We start from the raw sequence: 16,611 nt of genomic DNA on the forward strand, positions 1-16,611 counted from the left end.
GTAACAAAAAGAAAATAATAATAATAATAATAAATAACCTGTTTAACCATTTCTAGATACATGAATCACTAGAAAACCTGAAGGAAAACAAATACATAATACATACATCACATTTCCCACATCATTCTTCCAAAATGTGTGATTATTAAAATCTTCACCAGTAAAGCAGAGATCTGTTTGTTCCAGTGGTGTACAATGAACTAACACAGATAGTAAAAAATATTCCTTTCTAGTAGAGATGAAATCAAAAACATTATACACCATACAACTCTAAACACCTTTCTTCCCTTTTCCTACTAACAAAACAGGTATTCCTGAAAGAGTAAAAAACGTTTTATAAAATTAATGCAGAATTACAACTGCATACTTATTAGGAAACTTAGTACTTTTTTTTAAAATTATCTCCAGTTCAAAAACCAGACCATTCTTTCTATCTGAACATCTACAGAATTCCACGTGGCTAAACAGAGCTGCTGCTTATATTCAGAACATTATACCATTGTCCAAAGAGAAGACCATCAATGAGAGAGTTTTCAATAGATACAGCTAATTAAGTTTAATGGACCGCATTATGGAAACTCTTCGGTACATGGAACCAAAACACTACACAAAAATATATTTTCCAAATATCTAGCAATACAACTAGTCCAACAACCAAGGTCAACAAATAAGAATATCCAGACAGTAGATTAATAAGGATATGTGTTGTTTTCAGAACATGTATAATGTTTATTACACATAACATTGGAACACTGGCATAACATCGAATTATAACCACTCCTAAGATGAAAAGCCAAATGGCTATTTTTCTGACAAAGTTAATTAAATTAAGGGAATAAAAAACCCTTATTATTTTACAGCCAGTATGTGAAACTCTAAGATTGAAAACTACGATCTAAGAGTTTCATGCCGAAGAACTATTGGCGAATCCAAGCGTAAGTGACCACCTGGTAGTACAACACCAAGGCAACTCGAAGCAAAGGTGGAGCAAGCTCCTTCCACACAGCTCCTAGGAGATGTAATACTGCTTTACATTATGAGGAAAGGTCACTACCAAGACCGGTTTCAACCTTTTTTGAGGTCTCATCAATGAGTAGCTAGACCTGAACGATATATCAAAGTTTAAGTGAAAAAGAACTTACATACCTTCGCTATACGAATAAGGATAGTGAGGGAGCTTGCTCCACCTTTGCTTCGAGTTGCCTTGGTGTTGTACTACCAGGTGGTCACTTACGCTTGGATTCGTCGATAGTTCTTCAGCATGAAACTCTTAGATCGTAGTTTTCGATCTTAGAATTTCGCATACTGGCCGTAAAATAATAAGGGATTTTTATCCCCTTAATTTATAACCACTCCTATTAAACAGAACTGGCATAACTATAATATAACTATAAAAGAATTTATTCTACTAGTTTTTTATGTAGTATGGTGTATTTCATCAGGAAAATAGACCCTCTTTTTGTTTGTAGATTTGAATACTGTTATATGTGCAAAAAAAAAAACAGTTTGGCATCAAGAGCATCAGTTTCACCCCCCCCCCTAGGAAATCTAAAAGATAGCCATTGAGAAATACTACACAAAGCCAAAAACATGGCTATAAAAATTATGTCAACGATATTATTTTCCTTGTCTGGCTGGGATTCACAGAAATACTCAATAGTTTTTAACAACTTCTTGAATGCCTAAAATCCATTTCATAGAGGAAAGTGAAGGAAACAGAAAACTTCCTTTTCTGGAGGTGCCAGTCTCTGTTATTGAACAAAACAGACTAGCTTTCTCAGTATACTAATAAGTAAATAAAAATTCAACATTGGCAGATATTTACATGCTACTTCTCACTGTTGCCCTGCTCAATAAGCAAGGTGTCATAAAAGCCCTTAAACATCAGGTGATTTTGGAACTGACAAGACTTCCATATATTGAATTTAATAGCTATATTTGTAAGTGTTCAAGAAACCTCAAATGACATGATGCCCACCACAGTTTAAAAAAATCAATATTTGATGCTAAATCAACTCTGGTCATACTATGTAAAGGACCTAAGATATTCATAACTAGGTTATGATAAGCATTATGCAGTTTACCATAGTGTACCATAAACTGATATTGGCAGAACAACACTTGTGTCAATGTCAGTTTGTATTAAAACTTATTCTACTACTATGTTTCCAAATTAAAAATATCTTTATTTCTGATGAAGTATGCCAGAGGTGCATAAGAAACTAGCAGAATAATTTTAAAACATTTTACTTCATAATTTTGTTATATAACAGAATTATTGCAATATTAAGAATTTTTTTATGTGAATCCACCCATGGAATGCTGTAAACCTGTATTACATAAGTATTACTACCATGGGCTAGCTGACGGTTACATAATCTGAAACCTTGTTCTACAGACCAAGCATTAAACTTTAAACCACACTGAGCAGGGTGGTCAAACACTGTGCAATTAAATACACCTATCACTTAAAAACATTCACAAATTTTCACACTCATGATGAAATTTGAGCTCACTGTCTCTTGGTTGGAGAACAGGTACACTATCTGCTCAAAGAATCAGGCTGGTAAATTTTGTCTAGCATAGAATGATTTTTACAGAACCAAATCTTGTCTTGGGGGGAAACCCAAGTTTTTTCTTTCCAGAAATAAAAAAAAGACAACAACTTGACTGTTTTTCAAGATTTTGTACATATAGCTAGTCAGAGCTTTTGGATTGAATTTTTTATTTTTATTTATTTATTTATTTTTTTTCCTATATGACTTTGGAAAGGCATTGATAAATTGCTTATTGTCAGGAATCAGATTGATTCTCTGAGCAAATTCTGTTTTTAGAGGCACATTTAACCTCTAGAAGATGGAGAGAAATGTTTTACTGTCTCATAATTGGGTGCCATCTGGACCTACTGTATTTGTTTGAGATTGATGCAGAGCAGCTTTAAGTTCTTTTTTGAATGGCTTTTGCAGTATTCCATAGCATTCAAAGGTTTTTCTACTTCCTTTTGCAGATCAGGAATATGTGGAGAATAAGAAGATGTTAGAGCCTGTGTAGCTCAGTAGAAGTGGCGTTTGCACTCTACAGCGCTTGACTGCACGAAGAAAGGATTTGGTGGTTCAAATCTAGTCGCCGACTAGAGGAAATTTTTCTAAGCCTTTTTTCGACCGGTTCCCGAGTTAGTCGATTTCTGGCACGGGCAAACGGGTTTTTCCTCCCGGAAACTTGGGTTTTTCGTTCCGTAAACTCAAGAAAATCGACCGTAGAACCCACATTATTTTCAGACATTAAATATATTGTGTTAAGGTTAGGGACCACGAGATGGCGGCACATTTGAGCCGTCTCTCTTCACTGTGTACCGCTTAATTAGTGATAGCCTTGGGCCATCTATCTCCGATTGGTACCAGTGGAGATTGAACTGCCCACTTAGTCTCCAAAAGTTAGATAGGGCTAAATGGCCTCGCCTACTCCTGTATACGGGAATAAAAAGGCGTTAGCTGATTTTTGATTTAAGAAGATGTTGCTTATGTTGCTTTCCCGAGAATATCTGTAATTTTTAGTATATATACAGGTAACTCTCGTATAACATGGTACTTATACAACACAGTTTTGATGTAACACATCTACAAATTGTAGTAACCCTTTACTTTCATATATTTTTCACTGCGAGACTTAAAAATCAAATTTTATTTTCGTTAAATTTGTGTCTTCCTGTATCGCGCATCTAGTTATAAGTAATAAATTTATATTAGGGAAAATATCCTTTAGCACGCATGTACATATTTTTTTTTTTTTTGTGTTGCATCAATTGTTTACTGTATAAATTGTTTATTGTTGCGCATGTAGTTATAAGTAGCGAATTTATATTAGGGAAAATACCCTTTAGTATGCATGTATATCAATTGTTAACCATATAAAGTGTTTATTGTTGAAAATTGTTTTTGTTTTCTGCCAGGAAAGCACATTAAAAATCATAAGTGTGTTAATCTCAAGCTGAGCACTTTATTTTCTGGTGAGTTACATTCATAATTAATATGTAATGCTTTTTTTGTAAAAATTTATTTTTATAGTAGTGGCCACTGAAACTTCAATGAAAGGGAAAAATCAAATTAAAAAGAAAATTCATTTCTCTCAAAGAAAAAATTAAAATCTTGGAGCGATTGAAAAATGGAGAAAAATCAGGAGTTATTGCAAGGACTTTGAATTTAAATGAGTCAACAATTCGAACACTCAATCAAAATGAACATAAAATCCGAGAAAGTGTTATTGCTGGGTCAATGGTAAGTGCAAGGCATGTTGCTCGTGTATTCTAATATGATATTCTAATGGAAAAAAATGGTGAAATCTCTAATGATTTGGATAGAAGATTGCACTGAAAAGTCCTTTGGATGGAAATCTTATTGAACAAAAAGCTCTCAAAGTTTATAAACATTTAAAAGAACTTGATCAAGATTCTTCAGAAGAAAGCGCTCAGCATGGATTTTGTGCCCATAAGGGTTGGGTCTAAAAGTTTAAAAAGTGGTTTTCTTTGCATAATCTTATAATCCAGGGAGTATCAGCAGATGTAGAAGCTGCTTGGAAATACCCAGGAGAGCTTTTAAAAATTATTGAAGAAGGTGATTATAATGCAGACCAGGTGTTCAATGCAGATGAATCCATGTTATATTGGGGAAAAAAATGCCAAAATGCACCTATATTTCGAAAAATGAAAGATCAGCTCCTCCTGGATTCAAAGTTTCCAAAGATAGAATTGCTTTTATAGTAATGTATCAGGTGATTACATGACAAAACCAATGTTTATTAACTGATCCTCAAATCCTCGTGCTATGAAAGGCTCAACAAGTCAACCCTACCTGTTTATTGGCAGGCCAACAAAAAAGGCATGAGTTACAGCTAGCATGTTTGAAAATTGGTTTTTCAAGTGTCTTGTACCTGACGTAGAAAGTTACATAAAGAAAAAGAATATCGACTAATTTTAGATAATGCACCAGGCTGCCCAACAAATTTAAGCCCTCCGAATATTAAAATAACTTTTTTTCCACCTAATACCACTTACTTATTCAACCACTTGACCAAAGAATAATATCAACATTTAAGTCATATTATATTCGTCGAACATTCCAATTAATTTTTGAAAAAATGGAATCTAATCCAAACATGGCTCTGCCTCAAGCGTGGAAAGAGTTTTCAATATTGAATTGTGTGAAAATTATTTCTCTGTCCATTAAAGAATTACAACCCTCTACAAAAATTACACCCTCTTGCTCACAGCTTCCTGTGTAGAGAGCCTGTGTAGCTCAGTGGATGTGGCATTTGCACACCACCGCGCTTGGCCGCACGAAGGAAGGCTTGGTTTCGAGTTTAGTCGGCGACTAGAGGAAATTTTTCTAAGCCTTTTTTCGACCGGTTCCCGAGTTAGTCGATCTCTGGCACGGGCAAGCAAGTTTTTCCTCCCGGAAACTCGGGTTTTTCATCCTGTAAACTCAAGAAAATTGACCGTAGAACCCACATTATTTCAGACATAAAAAAAAAAATATTGTGTTAGGGTTAGGGACCATGAGATGGCGGCACATTTGAGCCATCTCTCTTCACTGCATACCGCTTAATTAGTGATAGCCTTGGGCCATCTGTCTCTGATTGGGTACCAGTGGAGATTGAACTGCCCACTCAGTCTCCAAAAAGTTAGATAGGGCTAAATGGCCTCGCCTACTCCCGTATACAGGAATAAAAAGGCGTTAGCTGATTTTTTTTTTTTTTTTTGCTCACAGCGTCCTTTCGTAACTTCCAGGGATGGCCCCTTTTCATCACACCTTCCTGCTGTTCCACCAAACGAAAAAATTCCCCAATGTCCAAGAAAAAAATATGTCCTGAAGCCGTTCTGAAATAAAATTTCGTACCTCCAGTGTATGCCAAGCTAAATCGTATAAAACGTCGCACATTTTTGGTGGAGAGGGCTTTTGCCATATCGTTGAAAACGAAATTAGAGAATTAATTGATGGGGGAAACAGATTTAAATGAAGAGGAACTTGTACAATTAATAGATGACGTCAAACCAAATGGCAGGGAATGTTCTGCCGAAGATTCTGATTGTGATGAATCTGTTAAAGAATTCAGTTTAAAGAAATTAGCAGAAGGATTGGACTTGGCGAGAGTTGATGATCCCTCAATTGAGGGATCATTATCGCTCAGTGGAGCACTCCAGAAAATTCACGAGACAATTGGATATTTGTTTAGCTCCATATTATGAACTTAATAAAAAAATTGCAGCATAGTGGTAAGCAAGGTCTTATTACTGACTTCTTAATAACTAAACCAGCTGAAATATGCAATGAGAATTACACAAATCATGTCCAAGATATTTCAAGTGATGACAAATTCCAGCTACTTGTAAATAAAGAACATCTACAAAATGTTATTTTTGAAGAACGTGATGACGATTAAAATATGCAATTTATTTTATTTTGCCTAAAACGCTTATGCATCATGTGCAATGAAATTTACATACAATTTGTAATTTTTATAATTTGATACTATGTATTTTATTATTATTATCCAGGCCTCCATGGAGTCAAAAGACTCATCATGGGAGGTCGTTTTTATGAAACAAAGTTTATCATACCACTCCTTGAACCCATTGACCGTTCCCGCTCCAACCACTCTCTCAGGCAATGCATTCCAAGGGCCAACCACCATCCATGCAAAGAAACCACTCCTCATCCTCTTGTGCACAGCCTCCTTTTGTAACTTCCAGGGATGGGCCCCCTTGTCATTGCTCCTTCCCGCCGTTCCATCAAGTGAAAGAACTCTCCAATGTCTATCCTATAACTGCCTCTCAACAGTTTAAAAGTCTCGATCACCTCTCCTTCTTCTCTCCACCAAACTCTGCAGTCCACATTCCCTCAGTCAATCCTCATAACTCATATTGTACAGTCCTGAAACCATCTTTGTTATCTGCCTCTGTACCCTTTTCACAGTCAATTTATCCCCTTCAAATCCTGGGGGACCAAATCTGAGATCAATAGTCTAAGTGTGGTCTGATCAGGGCCTTATATAACGGAATGATAACTCTTTTATCTCTGCAGGTTAGCATCCTTCTCAGTATTGCAGCAATCCTCTGAGTTACCCTCACCACCTTTGCAATATGCTTCCTGAATTTCAGTTTTCTATCAGTCATCACCCCCCCCAGATCTCTTGTCTACCCTACCTCCTCCAGTACAGCTCCTCCAATCGAGTATGCAGCCTCCCATCGATGGATCCCAAACCTCAACACTTTACATTTTGCTGCATTGAACTGAAACCCCCATTCATTTGTCCATGTGTCTAGTTTATTTAAATCCTCTTGCAGGGCTGCCACATCTGCACTATTACTGATAACCCTTCCCAGCTTCACATCATCCGCAAACAACTGAATTTCCCCTTGCAATCCATTGACAATATCATTGATTTAAAGGTTGAACAATATAGGTCCCAGTACTGAGCCCTGTGGAACCCCCCACTTGTAACCTTCTGCTTCCTTGATATTGCCCCACCATACACAACTCTCCGATACCTATCAGTCAGCCAATCCTGAATCCATTTGACTAACCCGACATTTAAACCCATGTGCTGCAACTTAAATATCAGCTTATCATGTGGCACCCTGTCAAACGTCTTTGCAAAATCCAAAAAATTTGCAGTATGTGCCATTCCCTCATCAACTGCTCTTGTCACTTTATTATAAAAGACAGTCATATTACTAAAGCATATTCTCACAGATAATATTACCCTCATCTGCCAAATGCTGTATATAGTCCCTCACTAATTTCTCCAAGACATTAACAACTACTGATGACACACAAACAGGCCTATAATTAGACACTTCCAGTCTGCTACCACTTTATGTAACGGCACTATCTTATCTTCCTTCCATTCCCTGGGTACCTTTCCTGCAGCCAGACTTTTATTGAAAGGCCAGGTCAATGAAGCTGTCAGTTCTTTAGCACATTTCTCAAAACCCATGGTGAAATTCCATCCAGTCCAACAGCTTTACTAGTATCCAGAGTACTCAGTATTTGGGACATACACTCTCCTCTTGCACCTCTAAACCCTGAACCTGCCCTATTCCTCTAGTATGAAAACCTCCTCCAGGATGAAATACTCCAATAAAGTGCTTTGTTTTATAGTTTATGTTTTCTTAACTTACATGAATTACCTGAATTAAATAAAAATATATTTTTATTGGATATGTCATTGTTGTTTATATAATTAAAAAAAAATCACACTACTTTTTCTATGTGATCTTATTCTTGCATAACACGATTTATATAATGAGCCATTTTTATGGAACCTAACATCCATGTTATACAAGGGTTACCTGTATATAATGAAATAAGTATATATATATACAGGGTGTTTCATAATACCCATTATAAACTTCTAAGGTATGTATGGGGGTCAGAGGAGATCAGGTTTTGATAATCAGCCCATGTCCCCAATCACACCATTGCAATGGTACAGGTCGGAAATGTTCCTGGGTCTGTGCTGACATGAGTTCAGCCACAATTATGGATCAGGCCATTAACATCAACCAGTAGTTTATGGTGATTAGGGAAAGGATGTTCACATAATTTTATCATGAACTCAACCACAACAAATAGGTGATTAGAAAACAAATAGACTTGATTTGGTCAAGTCCTTAACAATCAACAGTCTGTATCACCTCTCAGGTTGAGTTCATGCTAAAACCATAAAAATCCTCTCCCTAATGATGATAATATCCTACTGTATTTGTTTGAGATTGATGCAGAGCAGCTTTAATTTCTTTTTGAATGTCTGAATGTCTTTTTGCATATTCCAGACCAGTCAAAGGTAAGAAAATGTGAAGTTTTTCAGCTTTTATTTTGCAGACCAGGGGTGTGTGTGTGTGGGGGGGGGAATAGGAAGATGTTGCTTATGTTGTATTCCCAAGAATATCTGTAATTTTTATGATGTGTATATACATACATACATACATATATATATATATATATAATAAAATAAGTATATATATACAGAGTGTTTCAGAATACTCATTACAAACTTCTAAGGTATGCGGGGGTTCAGGGGGAGATCAGGTTGATTAATGCACAATGGCAAATTACACAAATGCTGACTATCAACATGATGTTAATGTACTGCAAAGCTCAATGTAATGGAAGGACTGCCCATCAGTTGTATGCACAGCATTTCCCACATCATCCAACTCCATTGCACATCCTGTTTGCCAACATGAATTAACAGTTACAGGAAACAAGTTCCTTTGATTCCAACTGGCATGACTACGGATCCCCAAGGACTCACCATACCCCAGACTTCAATGATGAGGTGCTACGTTAGGTGGAGGGAAACCCTTCTCTGAGTACCCGTGGCATTGCACATGCCATGGGTGTTCCTCACTCCAGCACCTGATGGGTTCTCCATGCCAGTCAGCTCTACCCCTTCTGGTATCAAAAGGTTCATGCACTTGGCCCAACTGATTTTGCACTATGAGTTGAGTTCTATAAGTGGTTCACTCAATATTGTAACTTAATGGCAGTGAGTGATGTGATAATCAGCCTATGTCCCCAAACGCACTGTTGCAATGGTACAGGTATCAATCAGGCCATTAACATTTTGAAAAATCCAGGACTCTGCACAGGCCAGGGCAGTCATTTAACATCCACCTCTTCATACCATTTCATAATAGCTGCAGCTTTGTGGCATGGGGCATTGTCATCTTGATTGTAACATGGGTCCATTCCATAAAATCTCCACAGATTGTCACAAGATGGGTCAGTGCATTTTGTTTGGGGCGAGATCACCTGGATGATGATCAGCATGCAGGATGACCCAACATTTCAGATGAACATGCTTAGCTTGTTTGGGAACCCCCCTCGCAGTTGATCTCTGATGAACTGTACATCAGTTGGCCTAGGAAACTGGGATAAACCACCAAAGTGTTTGGCACATCCTAAAAGAGAGGCTCAGTATGTGTAAAATTTCATCTTGTTGGGTTCCACATCACTTGACAGACAAAAATAGCACAGGTACATGGTTGCTGGCCTCCATCTGGAACGATATGAAAATGAAAGGGACGCATTCCTGAATTGTATTGTAGCCATTGATGAAACTTGGACAAGGATTTATGAGCCTGAACTTAGAAACAATCCAATGAATGGTGCCATTCAGGATCATCCTCATCTGAAAAAACTTCAACGTTCAAGGTGTCATTCTTCATCATACTGTGCCCTAATGGCAAACCTAACACACAGTACCATCAGTGATTTCTGGAGTACCATTTGCATCCAGCATTAAGGAGAAAGCACATTTTTTCACAAGTTTTGCACCTTGTTTGTTGCACAACAATGCACTGTCATGTGTCACAATTAGTGATAAAGATGTTGAATAGGTGGCAATAGGAAGGATTGGAACATCCTCCATATCACTGGATATGTCCTTGCAACTTTGACTTGTTCCCAAATGAAAGAAACCTTCAGAGATTTGTAGTGTGTGATATGCAAGAGATTCTTCGAGCAGTAGGTTGTGCTATCACTGATATCAATAAGCAACACTCTGCTTATGGTATCCAGTGGCTCTCACAAAGAATGCTGGCTATGTCAAGCTTAACATTAAGCTTGACATAGCCAGCATTCTTTTTCAATATTAGCCTCCTGAAGGAATTCTGTCTTTTTTCCAATTCAGTGCCCTCAAGCAACTATGCAAAGAAAGCAGCATAGTCATCACCAGAGCAGATAAGGAGAGTGCTTCCGTTATTCTTAATTCCAGTGATTACAGTAGAAAAATGGACATCATTCTCAGAGACTGCTCCACATAAAGACTTTTCGATTACGATTCCACCAAATCTCATATCAAAAAATTGAAAAGTCTGCTCAAAAAAGTTTCTTCCTCACCTCCTGAAATCACAAAAAATCTTCAGTTCTTGTCCCTCTCGGATATATGGATTACCAAAGATACACAAATCCAATTCCTTCATAAGCCCCATAGTAAATGCTACAGATTCCCTATGCTATATACATTAGCATAACAGTTAGCAAGTGCTCTTATTCCCCCTCACTGGTATACCACTTCCTATATAAAAACTCTATCTATTTTAAAACTACCATTGAGAATTTAACGTTAAATACTAGAGATATTTTAGTTAGCTTTGATATCACCTCACTGTTCACCAATATTCTCTTAAATGACACCTGTGATTATCACTTATAAAAAAAAAGTGTTTCCTCCTGATATTGCTGATCTCTTTTCCTTTGCTATCCAATCTGGATATTTCTCTTGGAAGCACAAAGTTTTTAAACAGATAGAGGGTACCTCTATGGGTTCTCCCCTTGTCAATTTTTTTTTGAATATTTTGAAAAACAAGCTCTTTACTTGGCTCCTCTCAAATCTTCTGTCTTGTTAAGAAATGTTGATGATGTGTTCTCCATTTGATCTCAATACACAGACATATTAGATTCCTTCCTGTCTAACCTCAATAGTATTCATCCTAGAATCTGGTTTACCATGGAAAAAGAAACTAATAATAGTTTAGCCTTTCTAGACACCTTGGTAAGCACACTTACCAAATGGTAACGTGTCCTCTTTAGTATACAGGAAGGCTGCTCACATAGACAGATACATTCACAAACTTTCCCATCATCCTTTCACCGTGTCAACAATATGGTGTCATTAAAACACTAACCTAAAGAGTCTATAATCTTTGTTTCAACAAGACCTCTCTTGCAGCAGAACTCAATCATATACACCACACTTTTTTATCTAATGGCCACAGTTCTCACAGTATCAAAAAAATAACTAATCCTTCTCCCAATTCTCAACCTTCTATTCAGAAAGATTTTAGTAATGCTATCATCATCTCATATGTCTGAGGCACTTTAGAAAAACTAGCAAGAATCTTAAAGAAATACTATACAGCTTTCAATCCCCACCAAAAACTTGCTGCTCTCATATATTCTACTAAAGATCATCTCTCTCCTCTCTCTCTCTCTGCCTGGAATATAAAAAGTGCCCTGTTCTTGCAAGGTTGGCCTACTGTGGACAGAGAGGAAGATTATTATTCAGGCCTCCATGGAGTCAAGAGACTTATCGTGGGAAGGTCCTTCTTAGGACCTTCAACCGCCCTCACAGCTTCCTTTCGTAACTTCCAGGGATGTCCCCTTGTCATCACTCCTTCCCACTGTTCCACCAAACGAAAGAACTCCGATCATATCACCTCTCCTTCTATCCACCGAACTCTGCAGTCCACATTCCCTCAGCCGATCCTCATAACTGATATTATACAGTCCTGAAAACCATCTTTGTTATCCACCTCTATAGCCTTTCCACAGTTAATTCATCCATTTTAAAACTTCCATTGAGAATTTAACATTAAATAATAGAGATATTTTAGTTAGCTTTGATATCACCTCACTGTTCACCAATATTCTCTTAAATGACACCTGTGATTATCACTTATAAAAAAAAAGTGTTTCCTCCTGATATTGCTGATCTCTTTTCCTTTGCTATCCAATCTGGATATTTCTCTTGGAAGCACAAAGTTTTTAAACAGATAGAGGGTACCTCTATGGGGTTCTCCCCTTGTCAATTTTTTTATGGAATATTTTGATAAACAAGCTCTTTACTTGGCCCCTCTCAAATCTTCTATCTAGTTAAGAAATGTTGATGATGTGTTCTCTATTTGATCTCAAAATACCCAGAACAATTCTAAGTGTGGACTGATCAGGGTCTTCTTCTTCTTTCAATACGCATTATTCCCGCTTCCAATGCAGGGTCTGGTGTTACTTAGATGCGACTTCTTGTTAGTACTACTCCCAACCGACCTGTCGCCTGGTCTGCTGCTGGGGGGGGGAATATATTTTTGACTGTAGAGGTGTATGTTCACGGGGCCGGTTTGCCTGCTTGTGGGATGAAAAACACCAGATAAACTGGCAGAAAAAACCTACTGCCCATGCCCAAGACCAGCTAACTTGGCTATGCCTGAGGAAGATCCTCAAATTCCTCACGTCTATGATGGGAATCGAACCTGGGACACTCCTTCCCTAGGCATATGGTTGCGAAGCGCAAAGTCACTAGGCTAACCGCACGGACGATCAGGATCTTATACAACGGAATGATAACTCTTCTACCTCTGCAAGTCAGTGTCCTTCTCAGTATTGCAGCAATCCTCTGGGTTACCTTCACCACCTTTGCAATATACTCCCTGAATTTCAGTTTTCTATCGATCATCACCCCCCCCCCCCCCACTTTGTCCGGTACAGCTACTGCAATCGAGTATGTAGCCCCCCCCCATTGATGGATCCCAAACTTCAAGACTTTACATTTTGCTGCATTAAATCGATACCCCAATTCATTTACCCATCTGTCTAGTTTATTCAAATCCTCTTGCAGGGCTGCCACATCTGCACTATTACTCATAACCCTTCCCAGCTTCACATCATCAGCAAACAACTGAACATACCCTTGCAATCCATTGACAATGTCATTAATATAAAGGTTTAACAATACAGGTCCTAGTATTGAGCCCTGTGGAAACCCACTTGTACCCTTCTGATTCCTTGATATTGCCCCACCATACACAAGTCTCTGATACATATCAGACAGCTAATCCTGAATCCGGTTGACTAACCCGACATTTAAACCCATGTGCTGCAACTTAAATATCAGCTTATCAAGTGGCACCATGTCAAATGCCTTTGCAAAATCCCCAAAAATGGCAGTACTGTATATGCCTTTCCCTCATCAACTGCTCTTGTCACTTTATTATAAAAGCTAATCATATTACTGAAGCAAGAGCACTCCTTAACAAATCCATGTTGATTCTCACAGATAACATTACCCTCATCTGCCATATAGTCCCTCACTAATTTCTCCAAGACCTTAACTACTACTGATGACACAAACTGGCCTATAATTAGACACTTCCAGTCTGCTACCACTTTATGTAACGGCACTATCTTATCTTCCTTCCATTCCTTGGGTATCTTTCCCTCAGCCAGACTTTTATTCAAGAGCCAGGTCAACGGAGCTGTCAGTTCTTTAGCACATTCTCTCAAAACCCGTGGTAAAATACTATCTAGTCCCACAGCTTTACTGACATCCAGAGTACTCAGTATTTGGAACACACACACTCTCCTCTTGCACCTCTAAACCCTGAACCTGCCCTATCCCTCTAGTATTAAAACCTTCTTCTCCAGGATGAAATACTCCAATAAAGTGCTCATTGAACAACTCCACTATGTCCTCTGCATCAGTCACTCTATTCCCATTTTTATTCTGTAGTGTCATACTTCCACAATCGTTTCTACTCCTGTTGGCCACATAGCTAAAAAATTCCTTAGGATTTTCTTTGGATCATAGTGCCAATCTCTTCTCATATTCCAGTTTTGCCTTCCTCACCATACTAGTCACTCCCTTGGCCTGCGTCTTATATTGTTCATGCATCTGCTCTCCACCCCTCTCCTTATATCTCTTCCATAACCTCTTTTTCACCTGCAGTTGCTGTTTGATATTGTCATCCACTTTACACCAAATTGTGTCTGCTTCTTCACTCATAGAATACAGCTTACTATTTCTGCTAACAAATATTCCTTCACAATTTCCCGAGCACTAATGATATCCTGGCCCCCCAATTCCACCCTCCATGGAATTGCCCAAGTTGATATCTATGACGGTTATAATCACCTGTCTTATAATTCCACATATATTCCCTTTTCTTTGATACTCCTGCATGTCTATTCATCTTCCAAGTCAAACCTACATGGTCATTCTCTCTCTCTCTCCAACTGGTGGGAGAGATGTCATCTTAGTTATTATCAGCTCTTCTGATGCTATAACCAGCCAATATCCGCATGGAAGAACACAAAAAGTACATCTGCAGTTATGACTGTGGTCTGTCGGGCCTTGCAGACCATACTTTACATACAGTCAATTGGAAAAAGACCACTGTGCTCCATAGTAGTAAATTTAGAAGAGAAAGACTATTTTTGGAATCTGCAGCTGCTCTCAAAATTTAGCCTAATCTAAATAAATATGGTTGCATTAAGCTTTCCAATATATGAGAAACACTAATATTTCAAGATTCCAGTTTACATCCTAAGCCAGCAACAGGTGCTCACAGATATAACCTTGGTTTTAATCCTTTTTCCCAAGTAAGCAAACAGACAAGTAAGTCAATTTAGCACCAGAATGTGATTCAAGACTTGTGGTGGTGGTGGTGCAACACCAAGTAACTCATGGTAAAGATGGATTAAGTTCTGATCATTTTCCTTAGTATTTCCCATAAATGTAAAACACATCTCCTAGGAGATGTATGATGTTATACATTATGGGTGGGGGGTCACTACCCAGACCGGTTTCAACCTTTATTGAGGTCTCATCAGTGAGAAGGCAGACCCTGAAATGCCAAGGTTTAAGTAATACAGAGCTTATTAATTTTACCTATGGAAGTTGGCACAAGGTGCTTTGACCTTATTAATTAAGAATCTCTAGATGAGAGAAAGAAGTGAAAAGTTTTTTACCTTGGGTTTAATATATGTTATATTATATATAACATATATTATATATGTTGTGTTATATATATTATATGTATATGCTATATGTATTATATATATATATCTGTTAACATATATAATATATATAAGCAAATAGACAAGTAAGTCAAGTTTTTGCCTGAACATGGTTCAAGACTTATGGTGGTGGTGCAACACCGAGGCAACTCGTGGTAAAGATGGATTAAGTTCTGATCACTTTCTTTAGTATTTTCCATAAATGTAAAACACATCTCCTAGGAGATGCATGATGTTATACATTATGGGTGGGGGTCACTACCCAGACCGGTTTCAACCTTTATTGAGGTCTCATCAGTGAGTAGGCAGACCCTGAAATGCCAAGCTAAGTAATACAGAGCTTATCAATTTTACCTATGCAAGTTGGCACAAGGTGTTTTGACCTTATTAATTAAGAATCTCTGGATGAGAGAAAGATGTGAAAGGTGTTACACCACCAAGAGTTGCCTTGGTGTTACACCACCATAAGTCTTGAACCACGTTCAGGCGCAAACTTGACTTACTTGTCTGTTTGCTTGCATGGGAAAAAGGATTAAAACCAAGGTTATAAAATTACTTGCTATCTTTAACATATATTATACCCAAGGTAAAAAACTTTTCACATCTTTCTCTCATCCGGAGATTCTTAATTAATAAGGTCAAAGCACCTTGTGGCAACTTGCATAGGTAAAATTGATAAGCTCTGGATTACTTAAACCTTGGCATTTCAGGGTCTGCCTACTCACTGATGAGACCTCAATAAAGGTTGAAACCAGTCTGGGTAGTAACCCCCACCCATAATGTATAACATCATACATCTCCTAGGAGATGTGTTTTACATTTATGGGAAATACTAAGGAAAGTGATCAGAACTTAATCCATCTTTACCACGAGTTGCCTTGGTGTTGCACCACCAACATAAGTCTTGAACCACGTTCAGGCGCAAACTTGACTTACTTGTCTGTTTGCTTACTTGGTATCTTTAATATATATTATACCCAAAGTAAAAAACTTTTCACAGGTGCTCACAGAGGTTGCCACCACCTAGTTAGGCCTTTAG

The 16,611-nt window shown here is 37.9% G+C and overlaps 1 protein-coding gene across 2 annotated transcripts in view; it reads left to right on the forward strand.

Moving 5' to 3' along the window:
- Positions 1–16,611, forward strand: part of LOC150106553 (uncharacterized) — a 197,162-nt gene that overhangs the window by 109,574 nt on the left and 70,977 nt on the right. The window lies entirely within an intron of this gene.

The sequence above is a fragment of the Typopeltis vanoorti genome, chromosome 5, assembly GCF_054136105.1.
Source record: "Typopeltis vanoorti isolate ZY-2024b chromosome 5, IOZ_Tvanoo_1.0, whole genome shotgun sequence".
Taxonomy (NCBI): Eukaryota; Metazoa; Arthropoda; class Arachnida; order Uropygi; family Thelyphonidae; genus Typopeltis; species Typopeltis vanoorti.